The following is a 26,807-nucleotide window of genomic DNA, read 5'->3' on the forward strand; positions in this document are numbered from 1 at the left end:
AAGAAAAAAGAACTAAAAGAAATGAGGACAACCTTAGAGACCTCAAGGACAATGTGAAACGCCCCAACATTCGAATCATAGGAGCCCCAGAAGAAGAAGACTAAAAGAAAAACCATGAGAAAATATTTCAGGAAATAATAGTTGAACACTTCCCTAGAACGGGAAAGGAAATAATCGCCCAAGTCCAAGAAACCCAGAGAGTCCCAAACAGGATAAACCCAAGGAGAAATACCCCAAGATACATATCAATCAAATCAACAAAGATCAAACACAAAGAACAAGTATTAATAGCAGCAAGGGAAAAACAACAAATAACATGCAAGGGGATTGCCATAAGGAAAGCAGCTCATCTTTCAATAGAAAATCTTCAGGCAAGAAGGGAATGGCAAGGCATACTGAAAGTGATGAAAGGAAAAACCCGACAGCCCAGATGACTGTACCCAGCAATGATCTCATTCAAATATGAAGGAGAAATCAAAAGCTTTACAGACAAGCAAAAGCTGAGAGAATTCAGCACCACCAATCCAGCTCTCCAACAAATGCTAAAGGATCTTCTCTAGACAGGAAACACAGAAAGGGTGTATAAACTCGAACCCCAAATAATAAAGGAAATGGCAATGGGATCATCCTTATCAATAATTACCTTAAATGTAAATGGGTTGAATGCCCCAACCGAAAGACAAAGACTGGCTGAATGGATACAAAAACAAAACCCCTATATATGTGGTCTACAAGAGACCCACCTCGAAGCAAGGGACACATACAGACTGAAAGTGAAGGGCTGGAAAAAGATATTCCACGTGAACAGAGACCAAAAGAAAGCAGGAGTAGCACTACGCATATCAGATAAAATAGACTTTAAAACAAAGGCCATAAGAGACAAAGAAGGACACTACATAATGATCAAAGGGTCAATCCAAGAAGAAGATATAGCAATTATGAATATATATATGCACCCAACATAGGAGCACCACAATATGTAAGACAAATGCTAACAAGTATGAAAGGGGAATTAACAATAATACAATAATAGTGGGAGACTTTAATACCCCACTCACACCTATGGATAGATGAACTAAACAGAAAAGTAACAAGGAAACACAAACTTTAAATGATACAATAGACCAGTTAGACCTAATTGACATCTATAGGACATTTCACCCCAAAACAATGAATTTCACCTTTCTCTCAAGTGCACATGGAACGTTCGCCAGGATAGACCATATCCTGGGCCATAAATCTAGCCTTGGTAAATTCAAAACAATTGAAACCATTCCAAGCATCTTTTCTGACCACAATGCAGTAAGATTAGATGTCAATTACAGGAGAAAACCTATTAAAACTGCCAGTATATGGAGGCTGAACAACACAATGCTGAATAATTAACAAATCACAGAAGAAATCAAAAAAGAAATCAAAATATGCATAGAAACGAATGAACATGAAAACACAACCATCCAAAACCTATGAGACACTGTAAAAGCAGTGCTATGGGGAAGGTTCATAGCAACACAGGCTTACCTCAAGAAACAAGAAAAAAGTCAACTAGATAACCAAACTCTACACCTAAAGCAACTAGGAAAGGAAGAAATGAAGAACCCCAGGGTTAGTAGAAGGAAAGAAATCTTAAAAACTAGGGCAGAAATAAATGCAAAAGAAACAAAAGAGACCATAGCAAAAATCAACAAAGCCAAAAGCTGGTTCTTTGAGAAGATAAACAAAATTGACAGATCATTAGCCAGACTCATCCAGAAACAAAGGGAGAAAAATCAAATCAACAGAATTAGAAATGAATATGGAGAGATCACAACAGACAACACAGAAATACAAAGGATCATAGGAGACTACTATTAGCAACTATATGCCAATAAAATGGACAACGTGGAAGAAATGGACAAATTCTTAGAAAAGTACAACTTTCCAAAACTGAACCAGGAAGAAATGGAAAATCTTAACAGACCCATCACAAGCATGGAAATTGAAACGGTAATCAGAAATCTTCCAACAAACAAAAGCCCAGGACCACACGGCTTCACAGCTGGATTCTACCAAAAATTTAGAGAAGAGCTAACACCTATCCTACTCAAACTCTTCCAGAAAATTGCAGAGGAAGGTCAACTTCCAAACTCATTCTATGAGGCCACCATCACGCTAATACCAAAACCTGACAAAGATGCCACACAGAAAAGAAAACTACAGGCCAATATCACCAATAAACATAGATGCAAAAATCCTTAACAAAACTCTGGCAAACAGAATCCAACAACAAATTAAAAAGATCATACATTATGACCAAGTGGGCTTTACCCCAGGGATGCAAGGATTCTTCAATATCCACAAATCAATCAACGTAATACACCACATTAAGAAATTGAAAAATGAAGACCATATGATTATCTCAATAGATGCAGAGAAAGCCTTTGACAAAATTCAACATCCATTTATGATAAATACCCTCCAGAAATCACTAATAGAATGAACATACCTCAACATAATAAAAGCTATATATGACAAACACACAGCAAACATACTCATAACACATATATATGGAATTTAGCATGATGGTAATGATAACCCAGTATGCGAGACAGCAAAAGAGACACAGATATGTAGAACAGTCTTTTGGACTCTGTGGGAGAGGGCGAGGGTGGGATGCTTTGGTAGAATGGCATTGAAACGTGTATTATCATATGTGAAACAGATCGCCAGTCCAGGTTCAATGCATGATACAGGGTGCTCGGGGCTGGTGCACTGGGATGACCCAGAGGGATGGAATGGGGAGGCAGGCGGGAGGGGGGATCAGGATTGGGAACACATGTACACCGTGGAGGATTCATATCAATGTATGACAAAACTAATACAATATTTTATAGGAATTAGCCTCAAAAAATAAGTAAAGTGAAAAAAAAGAAATACAGTTGAGTTTTGTTTATTGAAGCTGGTGATGATTTCATGAGTGTGTACACAGCTTTTACATGTCAAACATACCACAATAAAGTGATTTAAGAAACTAGAGATGAAAGCAAAATAAAGGCATGCCCAAATTACAAAGAAAAAAAAAAAACCCTCAGGGAGTTTATTGGTAGAACGGGCTTACAAGAAAATCTAAAGGAAGTTCTTCAGGCTGCAATAAGTGAATTTAGATGTTAAGCAGAATCCATGTGAAAAAGCAAAGAGCACAGGTAATGGTAATGATATGAACAAAAATACTTTATTAGTATATATTTCACTCCTTTCCTCCTGTATTTAAAAAGCAACTGTCTAAAACAGTATCACATAAATTGTTGTTGTGAAAGGGGTATTTGCTCAGTAGTGTCTGACTCTTGGTGACCCCTTTACTGTCGCCCGCCAGGCTCCTCTGTCCATGGGATTCTTCAAACAAGAATACTGGAGTGGTTAGCCATTCCCTTCTCCAGGGGCTCTTCGAGGGATTGAACCTGCATCTCCTGCATTGCAGGCAGATTCTTTACTGTCTGAGCCACCAGAGAAGCCCAGTTATTGTTGGGCCAATAGCGCATGGAATGTAATATATTTGCTGTAACAGCACAAAGGAGGTGGTTGGGAGCAAAGCTGTATTAGGTAAGGAAACAAGTCTGGATGGTGTCAAATCCATACAAACATATGCAAAGAATCAGAAATCATGACAAAGAAGGTGAATAACAGAACCTATAAGTAGATACCTGATATCCTGCCTTATATCAGCTTTTCATCACATAACATTTTATATAAAATGATGAGTATATTAATGGGATTACCCTTTATAGACTTACTATATATGTGACAATATGAGGCAAAGAGGGAAACCAGAATAGAGCGATATAGGAGTAATGTTTCTGTATCTCATAAGAATTTGTGTAAATTTCAAGTTGATTGTGATAAAGTAAGATATTTACGGTGGCATACAGCTAAGGAAATAACTTTAAAGTAGTGGAAAATCAGTAAAGAGTTTAAAATGCTGCATTAGAAAATAGCCATTGAATGCAAAAGAAAGCAGTAAAATGAGGTCCATAGACCAAAACGACATGAGACAGAAATATATATTGGCAGATGTAAGTCTGTATCAACATTAAATGTGAATAGATAAAACAATCCAACCAGAAGGCAGACGTTGCCAGACCAGTTTTTTTTTTTTTTTCAATCCAACTGTGTGTTGTCTAAAGAGGGCACAGTTTAGATTCTAAGATAGACAAATTACCATGTACGTGTGTGTGTGTGTTCAGTTGCTCAGTCATATTCACCTCTTTGGGGCCCCATGGACTGTAACTCTCCATGACCCCTCTTCATGGAATTTTCCAGGCAAGAATACTGGAGTGGGTTGTTATTTCCTAGTCCAGGGGATCTTCCAGACCGAGGGATCGAACCTGAGGGTCCTGCATTGGCAGATAGGTTCTTTACCAATAGCGCCACCTGGGAAGCCTTATCTGGCTCAGCAATTCTACTCCTAGACAATTTTACCCAAGAGAAATGAAAACATGCTCACAGAAACACCTGTACTCAAATATTCCACACGTGTATTCCTAATAGCCAAACCTAGAAACAATCGAACTATTCGACAACTGGTATGCAGATGAAAGAAAAACAAAAGAGGATACCGGTGTAAAGGAATACTACACGGTAATGGGCGGGGGCGGGGGGGGCGGGGAATACTAATGCATGTAACAGCAGGATGGGTCTCACCTGTGCAAATGAGAGACACCAGACACAGAAGGCTACATATTATGCGATTTCATGTCAGTGGATTTCTGGACACGGCACAACTGTTGGCACAGAAATGTATCTGTGTTTGCCAGGGTATAGGAGTGGAGGAAGGAGTCTGATGGCAAATAGCCCAAGGGAGTATTTTTGAACGATGAGACATTTTCTACATTTTTATTGTGGTACCATTTACACCACGGTATACATTTGTCAAAAATCTACAAACGGTAATATGTTAAAGTGTTGGCTTTTATTGTATATAAGTTATACCTCAATACTTTTTTTAAAGGAAAAGGAAATTTTAAATATTTGAGTATTGGTTATTGTATCCATGTAGACCATGAGCTCCAAAACATAAAAATCGTATTTTGGAATTCTTCCCAGACCTGGCCAACTTCCAGGATTCCCCATGACACCTTTGTACTCTTATGACAGGACAGAGAAACTTGGTCTAAACCATGTTTACAATTCCCTCTCCTTCACCTCAAGTCCAGATTCTTGCTCAGTTCTGTCCATTTTACTTCGTAAACGTCTCATGTGTCTACATTTTCCCATGTCCACCACGTCTGCTCTAGTCCAAAGCTTCCCTCCATTTAATTGTCAGCCCCCTTCTAACGGGTCTCTCACATCCACTCAGGGTGTCTCTTTCCCTCTTCCCGCCCTCTCCCTCCCTTTCTTACAGTTGCAAAACTCTATGACTTTGTAGATAAAGGCTACTCTCCTATACAAGGACTTGAAGGCATGGTCTAGCCTCTGCCCACTTTGCTACCAACATCGAAAGGAGAGCTTCCTTTTCTTGTCTCTCTTATCAGGCTTCCTTCACACCCTCCAATTTCCTAAGCTTCTCCACTTAGATTGTCCCCGATTTCTGAAGCCTCCTGGTGAGTAAACTCCTTCAAGCTAGGCTTCACTTCCAGATATACAACGTAGGTTTTGAGCAGGCAAAACAACCAAAGATCAAATTGCCAACATCCGTTAGATCATGGGGAAAGCAAGGGAATTCCAGAATAACATCTAATTCTGTGTCATTGACTATGCTAAGACCTCTGACTGCGTGGCTCACAACAAACTACAGAAAATTCTTAAACAGAGGGCAGTACCAGACGACTCGACCTGTCTCCTGAGAAACCAGTATGCGGGTCAAGAAGCCACCATTAGAACCGGAGTTGGAACAAATGACTGTTTCATAATTGGGGAAGGAGTACGACAAGGCTGTATATTGTCATGCTGCTTATTTAACTAATATGCAGAGTACAGCCCGTGAAATGCCAGACTGGATGACTCCCAAGCTGGAATCAAGATCGATATTTCTCAGGTACACAGATGATACCACACAGCTCAGACACACAGATGATACCACACAGCTCAGATACACAGATGATACCACTCTGATGGCAGAAAGTGAAGAGCAACTAAAAACCTTTTGATAAGGTTCAAAAGAGGAGAGTGAAAAAACTGGCTTAAAACTCAACTATTGAAACACTAAAATCATGGCATCTGGTTCTATCCCTTCATGGCAAATAGAAGGGGGTTAAGCGGAAGCAGTCCATCCTAAAGGAGATCAGTCCTGAATATTCATAGGAAGGACTGATGCTGGAGCTGAAACTCCAATACTTTGGCCACCTGATGCGAAGAACTGACTCATTTGAAAAGACCCTGATGTTGGGAAAGATTGAGGGCAGGAGGAGAGGGGGACAACAGAGGATCAGATGGTTGGGTGGCATCACCAACTCAATGGACATGAGTTTGGGTGAACTCCAGGAGCTGGTGATGGACAGGGAGGCCTGGTGTGCCGCGGTTCATCGTGTCACAAGGAGTCGGACATGACTGAGCGACTGAACTGCACTGAAGAGGAAGCAGTGACAGATTTCATTTTCCTGGGCTCCAAAATCACTGCAGATGGTGATTGCAGCCATAAAATTCAAAGACACTTGCTCCTTGGAAGGAAAGCTATGACAGACCTAGCTTGCATGCATTCTCAGGCACTTCAGTAGTGTCCGGCTCTTTACGACCCCACGGACCGAGGCCCACCAGGCTCCTCGGTCCATGGGATTGTCCAGACGAGAATACTGCAGTGGGTTGCTATACTCCTCCAGGGGATCTTCCTGACCCAGGGGTTGAACCCATATCTCCTACGTGTGCTGCATTACAGACAGATTCTTTACCACTGAGCCCCCAGGGAAGCCCATGACAAACCTAGACAACATATTAAAAAGCAGAGACATCACTTTGCTGACAAAGGTCTGTAGAGCCAAAACTACGGTTTTTCCAGTAGTGATGTACAGATGTGTGAGTTAGATCATTAAGAAGGCTGAGTGCCAAAGAATTGATGTTTTCGAATTGTGGTGCTAGAGATGAGCCTTGAGAATCCCTTGGACAGCAAGGAAAACAAACCCGCCAAGCCTAAAGGAAATGAACTCTGAATATTCACTGGCAGAACTGATGCTGAAGCTGCAATATTTTGGCCACCTGATGCGAATAGCTGACTCATTGGAAAAGATCCTGATGCAAAAGGATCGAAGGCAGGAGGAGAAGGGAGCGACAGAGGGTGAGATGATTAGATAGCATCACCAACGCAATGGACATTAATTTGATCAAACTCAGGGAGATAGTGTAGGACAGAGGAGCCTGGCTTGCTGCAGGCCATGGGGTTGTAAATAGTCAGACACGACTGAGTGACTGAACAACCACCACCACCTCCACCTTCTTTCAGCTTCCCTAAGCTGGCACTGCCCCACTCTCCGCAGGGCTAAGAAGCTTTCTGTGTCTGTCAGTGGTAAAGGCTGAGACTTATGTCTTCACACACTCAGTGCCCCCTGCTTAGGGCTGATGGTGGGTCCTTAGAATGCTCATCACTCCCTCCCAGAGCTCAGACCAGGGAGCCTTCTCACGACAGTAATGCAGCACCCTACCCTGGTACAGAAATGGGAGTTGGAGCTGTTTACCCCCCCCCCCCCCAATGTGTATTCTCCCTTTACATTCATTTGCACATTTCTTCTTGAGTCACCGAATCCAACTCTGCTCATCCCCACCTGGTTACTGTAACAAGCTGCACCTGCATCTCTATCAGGGCGGGTGCATGCACCCCCTGCACTATGTATTTTCTTTCTCCTTTCCCTTCAGAATCTCTAGACTCCCAGACACCACCCGCAAAAGGGGCAGTGATGCAGGAGAGTTGTGACTCTCATCCACAGCCTGGGTCAAAGCACGACTGTGTTATATATAACCTCTTTCACTCTTAGAATGAACCTTATCTTTTAGCTTTCCTCCTGCTTCTTGGCCACCCCACTCACTGTTTTTTCCCCTCCTTATGTCCATTCCCTGTGTTTCTCCGTTGCACTTTTCTGTGTCTGTCTGGTCCACCAGTGTGATATTCCCATCATCAACCTCACATCACTGGTCTTGTTATTTCAAGCATTGCAGATACATCCTGAAACATACTAGTAAGCAATGTGTGTGTACTAAATGAAGGAATATTTTTAATGACTGACAGGAAAAGCATCTCCTCCATGTAGGAGTCACTATATAGCTGTCATATTTGTAGCACTGTACATAAAGCCTTGTGTCTTGTTCCAGACACTGTAGGGGTCGTCATGCCCTGGTGACTTTGCATGTCCCCACTTAGGCTACGTAGGCAAGGCTAAGTTGCAGGATGACTTGAATCTTGGCAGAGAACCTTCTATTGCTCTTGCAGCAAGGGGAGATAAGCAGCCTGATGAAGAGCTGCTATGAGGCCATTTCTCACCTGCCTCCTTATCCAGCTGGAGGTGACACAAAGTTGTGACTCATCCACCCCTGGTTTCAGTTGAACACAGGATGGTCTCCGTAGCCCCAGCTGAGAGTACAGCCGTGGACTACAGAGCTGCTCAGTGCCTTAGGGCACAACTGCGGGCTCCTTCCTGGCAGAGACCCACCACCTGTAGTGCCTGTTACTGAGGCCTTCCAATTCAGTGTCAGACCGTGGGACCAGGGACAAGGCAACTGACACCAGGGTCATAGTGCTTCTGCACTGTCTCTAAGTTAGAATCTGAATCCATTCGGGGTCATTGCCTCCTTACTGCCCAAGCCCGTAGAAGGTGACAAGCCAAACTAACAACTGCAGTGGTACACTGTGGCCCTGTAGCTCCTGCAGTGTTACTTAGGGACTGCCTGCCTGACTATGTGACAGAGTTTGGCATTGAGTTGTGTGATGTTGCGTGACCAGAATATTGGCTTATTTTGTCATCACACATAGCAAGGAGCACAGTTTTCACCACATACTATGACTTAGGGTAGCCTTGTCAGTCCTCATTAACAAACCCACCATAGAATGGATGCCCTATCTGATGCCAGCTATTGAATCAATATATTTATTTAGGCAAAATATGTTTCTGAAGTGCAATTCATTTTAAAAGTGAACCTTATAGTCTACTTGAAATTCAAAATCTGTATCACTTGTGAGAGAATTGTAACTGTAAAGGTAAATGTTTAAATAAAAAAATGGAGTAAAGTAAACCATATCCATTTGCAATGTATTGCCTAATTCACGTTATCTTGTTTATTCTTCATAACAAATATTTAGTGTAAACTTGTAATTTCCATTTCAGAAATGGGGAAACAGATCCAAAGGATGGAAATACCTTTCTCACCTTCACACAGTATGTGTCAGAGCCAGTACTGATACTCTTAGTTATGCCACGTGCTGTGCTTAGTCACTCAGTCGTGTCCGACTCTTTGCCACCCCATGGACCATAGCCCGTCAGGCACCTCTATCCATGGGGATTCTTCAGGCAAGAATACTGGAGTGGGTTGCCATGGCCTCCTCCAGGAGATCTTCCCAACACAGGGGTCAACTCAGGTCTCCAGCACTGCAGGCGGATTGTTTACTGTCTGAGCCACTAGGGAAGCCCAGTTAGGTCATGTCATAGCCAATTAAGGAGACAGAGCAGATAAGACTCAAGTCATTTTGGTTCACAAAGTTCCCCTCATTCCTTTCCCTTTTCTTCCAGCTAGGATCTAATCCTGTCAGGCAGCTCCATGACCTAGGGGCTTTTTCACATACTTTTTGGTAACATGGGATACTCTAAGTTAAGTCTCAGGGTAGATTTGAACCTCCCACTTTCAGTCCTTCTGGACCTGGATTTTCATACCTCTGTGAGGGCACAACAGCTGCTATTTATAATCCTGTTATTCGCCAAGCAGAGTGAATTCTGAATAAGTCCTTTGTTGCACAAATATGTATTTTTTGGTGCGTGAGGATGCAGATGGGGGCTCAGAGATGTAAGCGTTATGTTAATAGTAAGGATATAAGGGAGGAATCAGATAGCTGGAGGACTTCCCTGTAGCTCAAATGGTAAAGAATCTGCGGGAGACCAGGGTTCGATCCCTGGTTTGGGAAGATCCTCTGGAGAAGGGAATGGCAATCCACTCCAGTATTCTTGCCTGGAGAATTGCATGCACAGAGAAGCCTGGCCCGCCATAGTTCATGGGGCTGCAAAGAGTCGGACATGGCTGAGTGATTCACACACACACACACACAGACATACACAGACAACTGGAGGGCTTCTGAGAACTGGTGACTATCAAGCCAATGGACAACGTCATGGAGAAAAAAAGATGTTTGTGGCTGTTCTCTCCCTGCACCCAAAAAAACTTGGAAGGCAAGTCAGAAACGTGTGAAAGATACGCTGTGCCATTTGCCATGGACACTGACAGCAGTTTTTGTCCTGTCTCCCTACAACTTTTAACAATGGCTTTGGCATTCCATTTCTCTACAGGACAATAGAAATATACTAAGTTTTAAAAAATGTTTCTCTGTCAATGATTTCATCAGGGACACCATATGAGATTTGGGTGGCACGTTTTGTAAATCCATTTATTCAAGAGAAGGCTTTTATGAATTTTTTATGTGTGGGTATATATATGTATATATATGCATTAATATGTAGATTACACCTAAAGCATATGTTATGACCAAATTTTTTTAACCCTAGAAGTGCAAGGGTGGTTTAAACGTATAAGGTTACCAATGCAATTCACCACATTAATAGAAAAATGGAGGGAAAACAATTCTATGATCACAATTGATGCAGTATAAGGGTTTGATGAAAATTAATCTATATTCAAGACAGTAAACTAGGAACAGAATGGAACTTACTCTGACAAAGTATATCTACAAAAAAGCAACGTAAACAGGTTGAAATGGAGAAGATTTTTCATTTCCTATTGGGGAAAATGCCGATTATCACCTGCTTTAGTCAAGACTATTCTGGCCAGGTTTGTTCAATGCTGCAAAATGAGGAAAGGTTTAAGGTTTAAGCCAGTAGAAATTGTTGATATTCAAATCTAATAGCATATTTTGAAAAGCAAAAACAATCTGGATCTAAATTTGTGGAATTAATATGCATATTTAGAGGAATTGTTGGACAGAAAATCAATATACCGACATTCTATCTCTACATACATCCTCAGCTAGACAATAAAAATCACAAACCATGAATTTTCAATAACATAAATTTAACAAAACATGTGCCAGTGGAAGACGAAACTTTATTGACAGAACTTTAACAGTCAAATACACAACAGAAGAACAGCATAGATGGTTTCAGTTTCTCTTCTTTCAAGCAAATAGCTGCCCTTCACCTATAATATGAATATTAAAAAAGTTACTTAGCAGAACTTTATTTCGATGACAGGAGAGGTATACAAGGTTCACTGCACTTGTAGTTTTATAAAATGGACTAAAACAAGAACACTAAGGGTGACCCTTTGGCTTACCTGCAGTTAATCCTCTCTAGAGATTTTATAGACTTTTCAAGCACATTACCAGTATTTTTGAAAACACACTACTCTTCCTAGTTACACAAGAAAATAAGGACACTGAGTTCAGAACAAATGAAATCAATGGAACCTATCAGAAGGTAGTTTTCAGTAGAAGGCAACTGTGTACACATTCAGTAAAATATCTAACAACAAAAAACACCCTAAGGAAAACAAAATACACAAAAACTGAAACAAAAAATCCCCAAAAAGTATCATTTAAATGCATTGGTTTGAAAGAATATTCCGAATATAGGATAGCTAAACAGTTGTTATCTCGGTTACTGCTTCAGTGAAGTAACGAAAAAGGCCAGTATTACATTTGTTTCTTCTCTACTGTGGAAAAGTGGAGAAATTTGCATTTGTTCTAATTTATGCCTGATATGGTTGTTTTCAGTCGGTTAAACATTTGTCCCCCTTTTTACTTGTGGCCCTCATCTAATTCTAAATGTTTCTTTTCACCCTGGAAAGCATTCCAGTTGGTATAATAAATTATATGGTGACACTAATTTTAAGTCATTACCATCACTGGCGACATGGGGACATCAAAACGTGAAGCAGAAATAGGACTGTTTCTCACAGCCACACCAAAAATGAAAGAAGAAAAAGAGAGAAGAGAAGAAAAGGGAGAGCAAGAGGGAGTACGAGTGAGAGAGAAAAGCAGGCAGGAAGAGAGAAGGAAAATCTGGAGAAGCAGAGTTTTTTGTTTGTTTCTAAATGATAATGGCTTTTGAGAGAAAACTCTAACCAATTTCAAAAGTTCATCCACGGTATTTGTGATGTTTAGTTATTTAGTTACTGTGGGGTATGTTAAATAGCATTTGCTTTTCCACCCTATTAGCCCTTTCCTCAATATGCTGAAAATATTTGAGTTCCAGATTATACTCAGTTTTAATTCTGTAATATAATGTTAGTGTCTTGTTCTTATTTCTAATTACGTATACTTGGGCTTTGTCCATTTTCTTCACAATTATGTAAACTGAGAGGAATGGACTGGCAGTTTGGGGTTGGCAGATACAAACTATTATATTCAGAATGAATCAACAACAAGGTCCTACTATATAGCACAGGGAACTAATGTCCAATCTCCTGTGATAAATCCCAACAGAAAAGAATATCTAAAAATGTGTGTATAAATATATATATATTAACAAATTATGTAAACTAGCACATTGTCTTTGTTTATTAGTTGAGTTAATTTTCCTCTTCCTAACAATTTATACCTGTCTTTTATTAAGTATCTTTTTCTTTATCCCTTAGGTTTACTCTGTTGCTCTTTTATTTACCTTTTATGTTGGATGTAGGACTTTATATTTATGTACCTTGTAATTTATGTATTTTCTTTTTAAATACCACACATATTGAGGGCTAAGAGTTTTCTATGAGAACATTTTAATCATGTCCTGTAGTTACTTGAAAGTACTCTGAAAGTTGTATTTTCATCTAATTGTTGTAATGGAATGGGGAAAAAAATGTACAGTGAAAATATTTAGAAGGCCAATACACAGTAAATTCTTCCCTAACTAGAAAGTTCTTTCTTTAAAATCAGAACTGTGCAATTCACTGTCAGCAATTTGGAAAACACGTATGTGAAAGATACTAAGTTGATTATGCGGGAAGAACTAGAGTTACAATCTCTGGCCTTCAAAAGTGTTTAAACTCATGTATCAAAGAGGCAAAATAACATACTTGATATGGTTAGAGACGATTATATCATGAGGCTCAGATTTTTATTAGTTCTTTAAGAGTGAGACTGGGGTGTATGGCAAAATCATCACAGTATTATAAAGTAATGACGCTCCAGTTAAAATAAGCAATCTCTCCCACCCAAAAAAAAGACCAAACGTGGGGGCAGTTAGTGTGCTTAGCATAGGTATCTTACTCACACCTGTCTTGAATATCACTGACTAAATGCACTCTCTCAACTAGATGAGCCACAGAAACAGGAAACTAGACTATCTTTTGCCATTTTATGATTCAGTCATTTCAAGGTTCACTGGGGAAAGGATTTAAAATGCAACTAGTTTTTTAAGAGCTAGAGAATTCAGAATTTGAGAGAATTTAACAAACATCAAGCAGAATGTTGGCTCATTTTCTTTTTTTAAAAAATTAATTAATTGATTTTAATTGGAGGCTAATTACAATATTGTGGTGGTTTCTGACATACATTGACATGAATCAGCCACAGGTGTACATGTGTCCCCCATCAGAAAATGAAATCTCAATTCCCCTGTTACAATTTGATTCATGATTATATTTTATGATAAATACATCATAAAAAACAGAGTATTCTTGTATGCATTCCGTCGAAGAGAATCAGAGAATGCAAAAGTTCCCATTGAAAAATCAGCATTTTAGTGTATCTGTTCTGAATTCACAACTTATATGAGTAAAGGTGAGTTTAGAAGTTAAGGGATTTCACAGAATCACACACATTATGCTAAAGCTGGTACTGGAACCTACTTGGATGCCTAAGCATATCTCATATAAACTGATATTGATTACAAATGCATTCCATATTTGCTACAAGCAGAAATTATCAAAGAACCTGAAAATCATTAGCTGTTGCTTCAAGTACTTATATTCAAGAGAAGAAAACGGTTTCCTACTTTCAATTCGATATGGCTTTGATCCTGTCTGTTTCTTTATTTGAAAGTCTGTAAGTCAGGCACTCAGGCATCTGGGGTCTGAACAATCTTTCAACAAATATGTGAACTCTATTATTAAAATAACAGTAATGCTCCCTCTATATTAGTAAAGATATACTATTCTGAACAACAGAAACAACAGAAATTATTTTCTGAATGGATGACATACCTGCTTCTGGCATTTCAACAGGCTCTATATTGGATGCAAACTCCTCCCTGACATCAGGACCATCTCCACCTTCACCCCCAGTCTTTGCCACAGACGATTCCTGGAGATCAGCTTCCAGGACAGAATCTTTTTCGAAAAAAATGCATCAATTCAGCTGTAAAGCATACAGTATAAACAAGGGAATGATGATATTCATTCCCTCGGTGTTATGAATTAAAAGCCTTAGGTTATTATGCTAAAAATGTGATGAATAAGAACCTCAGGAGCATTATTCCGGGAATGTTTTGCTGGAGAAAAAGGAAAGCAGAATTTTCCGGAATGTTATTACCATTTTCCTTTTCGAGGGTTGTCCTCAGACAACTTAGTTGCCCGCCTCTCTCTGTCTTGAAAACAAGGGAAAAGTTGAGCAACCACACTAACCTGCAACCTATACTCTCCTCAGATTTTTAGGAATTGTCTCAAGTCTTTTTCTAATGTTTCCTTTCCTCCTCTTAGTGGTTATGTCTTAAGGCATGATGCACAAATACACTTTACCTTCTGAGGCATCCTTCTCCTCCTCTTCATCACGATTCACTGGATCCTCTTCCTGGACCTCCTCCTTTCGAGGTGTGATATCCTGAATCTCAGCTGGTGGTTCCTCTTGTTCACGTTGCTCAACACTGGGCTGCTGGTCCTAGTAGAGAGTGCATGCAAATAAAAACGTTTTGTTCTTAATACATCTAACAGCATAAATATACATAATACATAGATATATCTGATCATAAGTAAACCTAACAACATTTTCCCAACACAATTCTATGTACTTACTTTTAATAAAGTTACTCTTCCCACAGAGAAGAGTTAGCTCCCATGAGAGTTACCCAGAAAGACTTTGGAAGTTATTTAAATCTATGTTGGGATGGAAGTAGGCAGTCTGTTGTTAATAAGCAGGAGGAGGAAGTCACTTGGCACATTTCCAGGGAGTTTAACAGGATACTCATCCAGGCAACACCAGACTGTAATACATCTGGATCAATGTTCCTTCCTAAGACAAGCTGTCACCCTTTATCACCATGGAAGACCTTTATCACTGCATCTGTACTACTTAACATCATTTTCTCAAAAATAAACTTGTGCTAATAGAAAACATCAAATGGTAAGGTACTCACAACCACAGGTTCATCCAGCTGGGAGGAATCTTGATCTCTAGGTCCCAATGTTGACGCCACTTGCCCACTCATATTTCTCCCTGAAAGTAGAATATTGTGATTTAGAAAATGTATTTAAGAGTACAGCTATATTTCATCACTTTTATGACCATATGTTGACTTTTTTTAATGTGAAAATACATTCAAAAGAAAACTGGTTATGTATGAGTGTACATGCATTTCAATTACACCAAATACAGTCACTTGCAAAGCCATTTGTGTCTTTCCTAAGCTGGCAGAGAAATCACCTTAAGATACACAGGAAGGTTGAATTTTTGTGAGGAAGCTTGATTTCACACCAGAATTCTCCATCATGAAGATATTTAGTGAAATGCTGCTAGGAATTTAAACACTCAGGACTATTGCTCTTGTCACACTCCTATTCACCAGACCTATTTTCCCCAACTCCCTGGGAATTCAGTTGGAACACGAAGAAAGCCTCAGTCTTTACAGCCTGACTATGGCGATTTTCTCAGTGCCTGTGACCGAGGTGAGGCTGCATACAGAGCAACCGGTCCACTTCTCTCTTGGCACCTTACCACAAAACTCGCGATACAGTCACAACCCCACTGCGGTCCGGTTTCTAGGCCTTTCCTTAATCGCCCACCCCACCCCCTGCCCAGGTCCCACTGCCGGCCCCAGATTCTGTGCTCTGTCGTTAGTTCCAGGGCCCCAATGAACCAGATATCTCAAATAGCACCCCCAAGTCTCCCCCTACCATCATCATAACCCCCTGCCCTCCCCTGCCCACTGCCCTTCCTCTCCGGCCACCAGGGCAAAGAACTATGGCGTCGCGACACTTGTGAGGAGAAAGATGGCTACATTGAAGGCCTTCTGCCTCAAAGGCCCCAGATCGCACTGCCCGACCCGCCCAAAACTCGCTGGCTCCCCCTCACATACACGCACACTTAAACTCCAGACAGGACAGATCTGTGAACCTACCTGGTGAGTCTCAAGTAGTGAGAAAGAACCGGGACTGAATAAACAGACCCGTCTCAGGCCCAACGCTCCTCACAGAATGCTCAGGAACGCGTCTGCGCAACAAGGGGCATGCGCAGCAAGGGTGCGCGCGCGCACACGAACACACTGCGCATGCTCCCTGCGTTGGGCGTGTGCAGTGCCGGTTGAGGTTTTCCCGCCATTGAGGCAGAGTCCTGGAACTGCAGGGTCTTTGGAGGATGAGAAAGGGGCTTGAGGAATATATTTTTTTTCTTTCCAGTGCAGTCTTTCTTATGCATCCACACACTGTGGTGATAGGTAGTCCCAGGTTACCCTTAGTGGAGAATGTGTCTCTGAAAGACAGTCATGACAGAAATAGATATTACGTTTTTTAATATCTATTTTGATGCTTGCTTTGATAAACCAATTCCTTCTCTGCTTTTGGGTTTTCCGTCATACTCCCAATGGCTTTACTCACTTCCATGGTATAAGTACATAAATAGATACCTCTGTTTCCACTTTTTCCTTGGGGCACTGCACATTTAAATCTCTGAACGGGTAACTAGTTTCTCTGAATATACCTCTGGTTCCTATACAGTATTGTTCTTTTAGCATCAGACTTTACTTTCAGCACCAGGCACATCCACAGCTGGGTGTTGTTTCCACTTTGGCTTAGCCTTTTCATTCCTTCTGTAGCTATTTCTTCACTCTTCTCCAGTAGCACATTCTTCTTATTCTATATAGTGGGGATTTTCCTACTTACTAGGAGTTTTAATTTTCCCAATTTTACCCAAGAGAAAGGAAAGCATGTTCACACTAGGATCTTTACTCAAATATTTTATTCATGGACTCCTCATAGCCAAAACTAGAAACAGCCCAACTATTCAAGAACTGGCATATAGATGAAAGAAAAACAAAAGAGTATACTCGTACAAAAGAACACGACACAGTCATTTAAAAAGGAACGACTAAGGCATGTAACAGCAAGGATGCATCTCAGCTGTGCCAAGGAGAGATGTCAGACACAGAAAGCTCTGTATTATATCATTTCATGTCAATGGATTTCTGGAAAAGCACAACTAGAGGCAGAGAACTATATCTGTGGTTGCCAGGGTATAGGAGTGCAGGAAGGAGTCTGAATGCAAATAGCCCAAGGGAGCATTTTCAAGCCAATGGAACGATTTCTACGTTTTCTAGGTAAAGGCTACTGTCCTACACAAGAACTTAGAGGTATGGTCTAGCCCTTGCCCAGCTTGCTAACAACATGGAAAGTAAAGAATCCTCTTCTTCTCTCTCTTATGGGGCTTCATTCATACCCTCCAATTCCTCAAGCTTAGATTGTCCCATATTTCTGAAGCCTCTGGTTAGTAAACTCCTTCAAGCTAGGCTTCAACAGTATATGGAATGAGAACTTGCAGATATACAAGCTGCTTTTGAAGAGGCAGAGGAACAAGAGATCAAATTGCAACCTTCGTTAGATCATGGGGAAAGCAAGGGAATTCCAGAAACACATCTACTTCTGCTTCATTGACTAGACTACCTCAAGGCCTCTGACTGTGTGGATCACAACAAACTGGAAAATTCTCAGAGATGGGAGTACCAGACTAGCTGACCTGTCTCCTGAGAAACGGGTATGAGGGTTAAGAAGCAACAGTTAGAGTAAAACACGGAACAACGGACTGCTTCAAAATTGGGAAAGGAGTAAGACAAGGTTGTATAGTGTCACTCTGCTTACTCAACTTACATGCAGAGCACATCATGGGAAATGCTGGGCTGGATGACTCACGAGCTGGAATCAAGGTTGCTGGCAGAAATATCAACAAGCTCAGATGTGAAGATCATACCACTTCAATGGCAGAAACTGAAGACGAACTAAAGAACCTCTTGATGAGGGTGAAAGAGGAGAGTGAAAAGGCTGGCTTAAAAATCAATATTCAAAAATATAAGATTATGGCATCCAGTTCTATCATTTCACGGAAAACAGAAGGGGGGAAGTGTATGCACGGACAGATTTAATTTTGGAGGCTCCAAAATCACCGTGGATGGTGATTGCTGCCATGAAATTAAGACACTTGATCCTTGGAGGAACAGCTATGACAAAGCTAGTATGCATGTATGCTCATTGCTTCAGTCGTGTCTGACTCTTTACGACCCCATGGACTGTAGCCTGCCAGGTGCCTCTGTCCATGGGATTCTCCAGGCAAGAATACTTTAGTGGATTGCCATGCCCTCCTCCCATGGGGCATGGCAGGGCATCTTCCCAACCCAGGGGTGAAACCCATGTCTCCTGCATCCCGTGCATTGCAGGGTGATTCTTTTTATTTTTTTAAACACTTTATTTCTTTTTTAATTGAGGGATCATTGCTTTACAGAATTTTGTTGTTTTCTGTCAAGCATAAACAAGAATCAGCCATAGGTACACCCATGCAGGCGAGTTCCTTACCACTGAGCCACCAAGGAAGCCCACGTCAAACCTGGGCAGCGTAGTATAAAGCAGAGACACCACTTTGCTGACAAAGGTCCATAGAGTCAAAACTATGGCTTTTTCAGTAGTCATGTACAGATGTGTGAGTTCGATCATTAAGAAGGCTGAGTGACAAAGAATTGACGCTTTCGGTTTGTGGTGCTGGAGAAGACACTAGACAATCCCTCGGACAGCAAGGATATCAAAACAGCCAATCCTAAAGGAAACCAACTGAATATTCACTGGCAGGACCGATGCTGAAGCTGAATCTCTAATACTTTGGCCACCTGATGGGAAGAGCTGACTCACAGGAAAAGACCCTGATGTTGGTGATCAGGATGGGAAGCGTAAAGCAGGTTATGCCCTGGTGACTGCTGAACAGGTTTTACAAGCACAATCTCTCCCCCGGGGAACCAGTGCTCAGTTAGCGGAACTTTTGGCTCTGAACCGAGCTCTAGAGTTAAGCAAAGGGCAGCAAGCAAATATCTACACTGATTCTAAGTATGCTTATTTGACTTTACATGCTCATGCTGCAATATGGAAAGAATGAGAGTTTAAAAGGGCAACAAGAGAACGTATTAAGCATTTTAGAGAGATCCAGAGACTTTTAACGAATATATATTGTCCTAAAGAATTAGCTGTTATGCATTGCAAAGGGCACAGCAGGGATGGGAGTAAAGTAGCTGAAGGTAATCAGCTGGGTGACTGTCAAGCCAAAAAAGCTGCACTTTAGGAAACCCCTTCACTGCAGATACCTTTGATCTGGACAGGTCCTGTGGAACAGGAAAACCCACAATATACTGAGGAAGAATTTAAGAGATATGAGAAAAGAGGAGCAAAGGTTACCTATAAAGGATGGCTACAGGCCGAGGATGGACGATTAATAATTCCTGAAAATACTCAATGGAAATTTCTTAAGCGTTTACATCAGAGTTTTTGTTGAGGTGTAGAGAGTACTTCAGGTCAGTTCAGTTCAGTTCAGGCACTCAGTCGTGTCTGACTCTTTGCCACCCCATGCATTGCAGCATGCCAGGCCTTGCTGTCCAGTACCAACTACCGGAGTTTACCCAAACTCATGTCCATGGAGTCGCTGATGCCATCCAGCCATCTCATCCTCTGTCGTCCCCTTCTCCTCCTGCCCCCAATCCCTCCAAGCATCAGGGTCTTTTCCAATGAGTCAACTCTCCACATGAGGTGGCCAAAGAATTGGAGTTTTGCTTCAGCATCAGTCCTTCCGATGAACACCCAGGACTGATCTCCTTTAGATGGATTGGTGGGATCTCCTTGCAGTTCAAGGGACTCTCAAGAGTCTTCTCCAACAACACAGTTCATAAGCATCAATCCTTCAGCGCTCAGCTTTCTTCACAGTCCAACTCTCACATCCATACATGACCACTGGAAAAACCATAGCCTTGACTAGACAGACCTTTGTTGGCAAAGTAATGTCTTGGCTTTTGCATATGTTATCTAAGTTGGTCATAACAGTTCTTCTAAGGATTAAGCATCTCTTACTTTTGAAAGATTGTTGCTGAAGGAAAAGATGCTGGGATTCTTGGCCTCCAGAGGAGAAGAATTCAATCCGTGGCCAGAGACAAGGCTTGATCACTCAGAGCTTTTGCGTAATAAAGTTGTCTTAAGCTATAAAGGAGATAGAAAAAGCATCTGGCATAGGCATCTGAAGGGGGCAGAAAGAGTACCCCCCTGCTAGAGGAAAAGAACAGAATGGGAAAGACTAGAGATCTCTTCAAGACAATTAGAGATACCAAGGGAACATTTCATGCAAAGATGGGCTCGATAAAGGACAGAAAAGGTATAGACATAACAGAAGCAGAATAATATTAAAAAGAGGTGGCAAGAATACACAAAAGAACTGTACAAAAAGATCTTGACGACCCAGATAATCACGATGGTGTGATCACTCATCTAGAGCCAGACATGCTGGAATGTGAAGTCAAGTGGGCCTTAGAAAGCATCACTAGGAACAAAGCTAGTGGAGGTGATGGAATTCCAGTGGAGCTGTTTCAAATCCTGAAAGATCATGCTGTGAAAGTGCTGCACTCAATATGCCAGCAAACTTGGAAAACTCAGCAGTGGCCACAGGACTGGAAAAGATCAAAAGATCTTAGGTTTGTCAGAAAAATAACCCAAAGACTGAAAAGCTAGTAAAATCTGGATTATAATGATGTTGAAAATATCCCAGAGAAGACTGGGAAATTGATATTACTCATACGCCAAAAGCTAATGGATATTCTTGCTCACACGTTTGGGTGGAAACTTTTACTGGATGGATTGAGGCTTTTCCCTGTCCCAGTGAACTGGCTAAGGAGGTTATAAGAATTTTAATCTATGAATGATCCCCAGGTTTGGGCTGCCATGGAGGCTTCAGAGTGACGATGGCTCTACCTTTAAAGCGGCTCTAACTCAGGGGATGTGTAAAGCTCTAGGAATAGAATATCACTTACACTGTTCCTAGAGACCCCAAGCCTCAGGAAAGGTTGAAACAGCTAGCGACATTATCAAAAGACATCTGTGCAAATTAACTCAAGAGACACAGGACAATTGGATTAAAGTTCTACCCATAGCTTTCATGAGGGCTGGGACTGCTCCCCAAAAGGGGGGGCTGTCCCCCTTTGAATGTATTTATGGAAGGCCTTTCTTTTGCACAGAGATTTTTATACACCCTGAAGCCTTAGAATTAACTAATCATGTAACTCAGCTCTCAGCTTTTCAACAGGCATTAACGGAACTCCGACAGGTGACTCCTGACCCAGCCTCTGAGTCAAGCAAGCCTCTATTTCAGCCAGGAACTGAGGTCCTGAAAAAAACATTGGGATCTGGGGGCCAATCCCTCGAACCCCTCTGGGAAGGCCCTTACCAGCTCTTCTTCCTTCTCCCACAGCTGTCAAAGTGCCAGGAATTGATTCGTTGGTGCATCACACTCGAGTTTAAGAGGTGGCACCCTGACCAGAACTAAGTGACGTCATTTTGTGTCTTTACTTTCTATGCTCTCACTTTGTACTTTTCAGATGGAGCTGGTAATCTGTGTGAGCCTCCTTCTGCTGACTCCAGAAACCCTGAGTCTGCTGTTTGATCTTCAAGACAATGCCTTCCTGTCCTGGGCTCACTCCTATGCTGCATTCCACAATCGGTCTAACTGCTGGGTCTGCAGAGTGCTCCCTTCTTCATCAGTGGAAAGCTTCCTGCCGGGGTCCAGCCCCGGGGGATCCGGGGTAATTCGATGCGGGGATGGAGTCAGCGTCCTAGGAATTAATTGCTTAATTAAAGATAAGGAGGGAGATTAGAAAGAAATAGTGTAGTAGCAAAATACTAGTGGAGAAAAAGAGGCTGAATAACTTAGTTTACGTGGAATACCAATAAAACTCCAAGACAAGCAGTTTGCACCACCTACATAGGCCACAGGCGTCTTTCCGTTCTCCCGAAGGAGAGGACACGCTGAGGCCTCCCCAGTCAGATCTCAGAAGCCCAGGCAAAATTAGCAGGCTTGGCAAGTATCTATGCTCCAGATGAGAATTCAGCCAGAAGGGGAAAGAAAGAACGACACGGGGGAATCAGTCTTTCCAGAAACTGATCTGATTTCTTTATTTTCAGGTTTGCTTCTATACCTTTTGTTACACATAGAGACAAATGGAAATTTTAAAGTCACGCGGGAATCAGCAGTCCTGACCTTTATCCAAATCAGGTGCTTCGTATAAACGTATACAAAAAGGTCTTTAGGGGTTTTACATCATCTTCTGGCTATGAGGCCTGCTGACATTTTATGATCCTTTCTTGTCTGATAACAGTCAGTCAACCAGAAACTTATTTTCCAGGGGCGATTTTTCTTAAACCAGGCACCACCCTCTGAAGGTACCAGATAAAGTTGCATTCCTATAGGGTGAGGGTGTAGTGGGTTACAATTAAGAAAGGAATTTACTTAGCCTAAGGTTAACATGATTAATCTGAAAGGTTAATACTTATTTCTCCTATACGCTAGTTATATATTCATTAACATGTATACGGGCAGGGGATTTAGCAGCAAACTTTGGCCCAATAAACGAAAAACCCTTCACCAACATGATTTTTATCTTTAGAAAAACCCAATGGTAACTAAGACTTTCAAAATACTCCAAACTCTCTGTGCTGCTTGTGGTTGAGAGGTTGTAAACAATCATGTACCTAGTAGCAAGAGTGGGGATAATCCTGTCACACAAGCTGGTCTGCCAGCAGAGAGGTTTGACCTGAGACACCCTTGTCACGCCCAGGAATTTTTATTAACTGGAGCTGTAGGTTAACTCCTCCGAGAGAGGTGGGGGACAGCCCCCCGTAAAGTCAGAGGTGTAGGTGAGAGCATAAAGCAGTAAAGTAGACAGACTCTGATTTTGGGGGTAGATGCTCGGGAACAGGGGGTTTCCTGAGGCTCGATCCCGCCTTTGCGTATGCCGAAGCCTCCTTCCTCATGACCTTTGCCACGGGCGGAGTTCCTCACGCTGGCTCCCGGCAGCTTCCCATGGTGGACATCTCCACTTCAAGGAAAAGACTTTCTCCAAGTCTGCGAATACCTTCCACAACAGTCATATGTGATGCCTCTTCTTAATCTGATGACATCTAACAACCCTAAGAGGGACTTGTACAACACTTTGTACTTTAGCTATGGACATAACGTGGCTTTTAATTTTGATTATACACTGTCTCGGTTTAATGACTATTTCGCTGCACATAAAGTAAATGGGTCTAGAATTAGTGGCTTTTTTACCTGACGTTTATCAAATATGGGATGATATGAGGTTATATGGCTAACTCCCAAAAAAGGACGTCTAATGTCTACTGCCCCTATATGCTGGGAACAAATAGAGCCATCCCCAGAATTAGCCAACAACTTAATTATAATGATTGGAAACGATTGGGACTCTTGCCTCAGGAAGTATGCAAGGTAATCATTCCCATATTTTCCAACCCCAGTTCAGGTCCTCCCTTTGCCTGGCCAGGCACTGATTGGGACTGGATATCTCAGTCCTGCTGGCTTGCTCCAAACGGGAACTATTGGATATGTGGCTCTTGCCTATGGGCATGGCTTCTCCCTGGCTGGATAGGGAGATGTACCCTAGGTCTAGCTTTTACTCAGGACTTCATCTTTTCTGAGCTTCCAGAAAAGCCTGCTAATGTACCACACCTTAAACTCCGTGGGCAAGATCTGTATTTCCTTGGTGTGATGATTTGGCTGCAGTGTTTGTTCCCTCTCTGGGAACTACAGATGTTATGCTACGAGTGGATGCTTTGACTAATTTTACTCAACAGGCATTACAAGATACTCAAAAAGCTATTTCAGCTCTTAATGCTGCACAAATACAAATTAGAAAGGTGGTTTTACCAAACAGATTGGCCTTCGATATTCTGACAGCTGCATCAGGAGGAACTTGTGCCATTATTCATACCCAGTGCTGTACATATATACCTGATATGAGCAGTAGTGTTACTCATTTTGCTAAACACATGAACATGATGATTCAGGCTATGGATGCTCCTGAAGCCTCAATTGCCTCACTTTAGGAGATGTTAACTAGTTCCCCATGGTGGAAAACTATCTTAATTACAATAATTCTGATTGTTCTGTTTTTGCTGTTTGCTCCCTGCACCTGTAACTGTGTAGCTAGATTTGTTTCTAGTCGCATGAAGGCTTTTAAGTTACAAATGGTTGCTCCAACTCCTGTGACTGCTGCAGCTTCCTCCAGCTACTACTTGGGACCCCTGGATCAGAGACCCTCAATATGAGGGTTCGGAGAATCTGTTGCCTCACCAAGTTAGGGACAACGCCCCTTATCAGCTCGGAAGCAGTTATGGAATGAGAACGACGCCCCTTTCCCTAGGAAACATAATTCTCCTAAAGAAAAGAGGGGAATGGGAGGGTAACAGGAAGGAAGGCCAGGGGTCTCCAAACAAAGGAAACAGGCTGCAAGTGTCAGACATTTTTATATCTCTCTCTTAAGCGGCAGGAGGAAACAAATTAGTGTTATATTTTTTCCCCTTCTCTATACAAATATAACGAGAGAATTCTCTTAAAATTTTGTGTTGCCATAATGACACCTGGTTCGACTTGAACTTAACTTTTCTCAAACCTTTGGCTAACCAATGCATGTTTCTTATGGAAATACTTGTCTTAAGCTATGTTAATGTTCTGTGCATTTACCCTAGACACTGTTTTCAAGGCGGTTCTGCCTCAAGGGTCAGAAATTTGGAAATATGCCTTTCTTCAAGATTCAAGTCAATCGTTTTATAGCCTGGGAGGACTCACCTGGTGCCAATGTTTATCTCAAAATGCATGTTGTGTGTGAGGGGCCTGGTGACATTCTCTGAGTTTTGAGACATTTCCTTTCTTTAATTAGCAGACTGCTTGCACCTATATAACATCCAGCTAAAGACTAGCAGGAGGGCACTCTTTCTGCACCCCCTTCTGATGTCTATGTCAGAAGCTTTCTCTATCTCTTCTATACTTTAATGAAACTTTATTACACAAAAACTCTGAGCCATCAAGCCTTGTCTCTGGCCCCAGATTGAAGTCTTCTCCTCCAGAGGCCAAGAATCCTGGCGTCTTTCATGGTTCAGCAACAACCTTTCACTGGGAAGGATTGAAGGCAAATGGAGAAGGGGGAAGTAGAGGATGAGATGGTTAGATAGCATCACCGACTCAGTGGACATGAATTTGAACAAACTATGGCAGATAGTGCAGGACAGAGGAGCCTGGGGTGCTACAGTCCATTGGGGTCTCATGAAAAGGGTTGGACATGACTGAGAGATTGAAAACGAACCACCACCACCACCTTACCTTTGAGTTTCCCTAATATGCCACAGCCCCACTCTCAACGGGGCTAGGAAGCTTTCTGTGTCTGTCAGTACTAAAGGCTGAGACTTATCTCTTCACACTCTCAGCGCCCCCTGCTTAAGGGTGATGGCGGGTCCTGAGAACACTCATCACTCCCTCCCAGAGCTCAGAGCACAGAGCCTTCTTGCAACAGTAATGGAGCACCCTGCCCTGCTACAGAAATGGGAGTTGTAGCTGTTTACCTACTCTTAATCTGATGCTTTTTAACTGCGGTGTTGGAGAAGACTCTTGAGAGTCCCCTGGAGTGCGAGGAGATCCAACCAGTCCATTGTAAAGGAGATCAGCCCTGGGTGTTCTTTGGAAGGAATGATGCTAAAGCTGAAACTCCAGTACTTTGGCCACCTCATGCGAAGAGTTGACTCACTGGAAAAGACTCTGATGCTGGGAGGGTTTGGGGGCAGGAGGAGAAGGGGATGACAGAGGATGAGATGGCTGGATGGCATCACCGACTCGATGGACGTGAGTCTGAGTGAACTCCGGGAGATGGTGATGGACAGGGAGGCCTGGCGTGCTGCGATTCATGGGGTTGCAAAGAGGCGGACATGGCTGAGAGACTGAACTGAACTGAACGGAACTGAATATGTTTTTTCCCTTTGCATTGAATTCACTTCCACATTTCTTCTTTGAGTCACCAAATCAAACTCTTCTCATTCCCAGCTGGTTACTGTAACTGTAACAGTAAGCAGCATCTCTATGAAGGATGGTGCATGTACCCCCGAGCTATGTATTTTCTTCCTCCTTTCCCGGCAGAATCTGTCAACACCCAGACATCACAAATAGGGCTCCAGATCACCCACAAAAGGGGTGGTGCTGCACGGCAGGCTGTGACTCTCATGCACAGCCTGAGTCAAAGCAGGACTCTGTTATAAGTGTCACAGGCTGCCCCACTTCATCATGGGAGCCAAAAGAGCAATGGTCTGAAAGTCTTAACACAGACACTTCTGTGGAAGCAACACCAGTGTCTTCCTAGGGACCTGTGAGTTGTTGTTTGGTTTGGGCCTCTAAAGTCAGTGACCTTTTTCACAACACT

This window comes from Capricornis sumatraensis, chromosome X (genome assembly GCF_032405125.1).
Source record: "Capricornis sumatraensis isolate serow.1 chromosome X, serow.2, whole genome shotgun sequence".
Taxonomy (NCBI): Eukaryota; Metazoa; Chordata; class Mammalia; order Artiodactyla; family Bovidae; genus Capricornis; species Capricornis sumatraensis.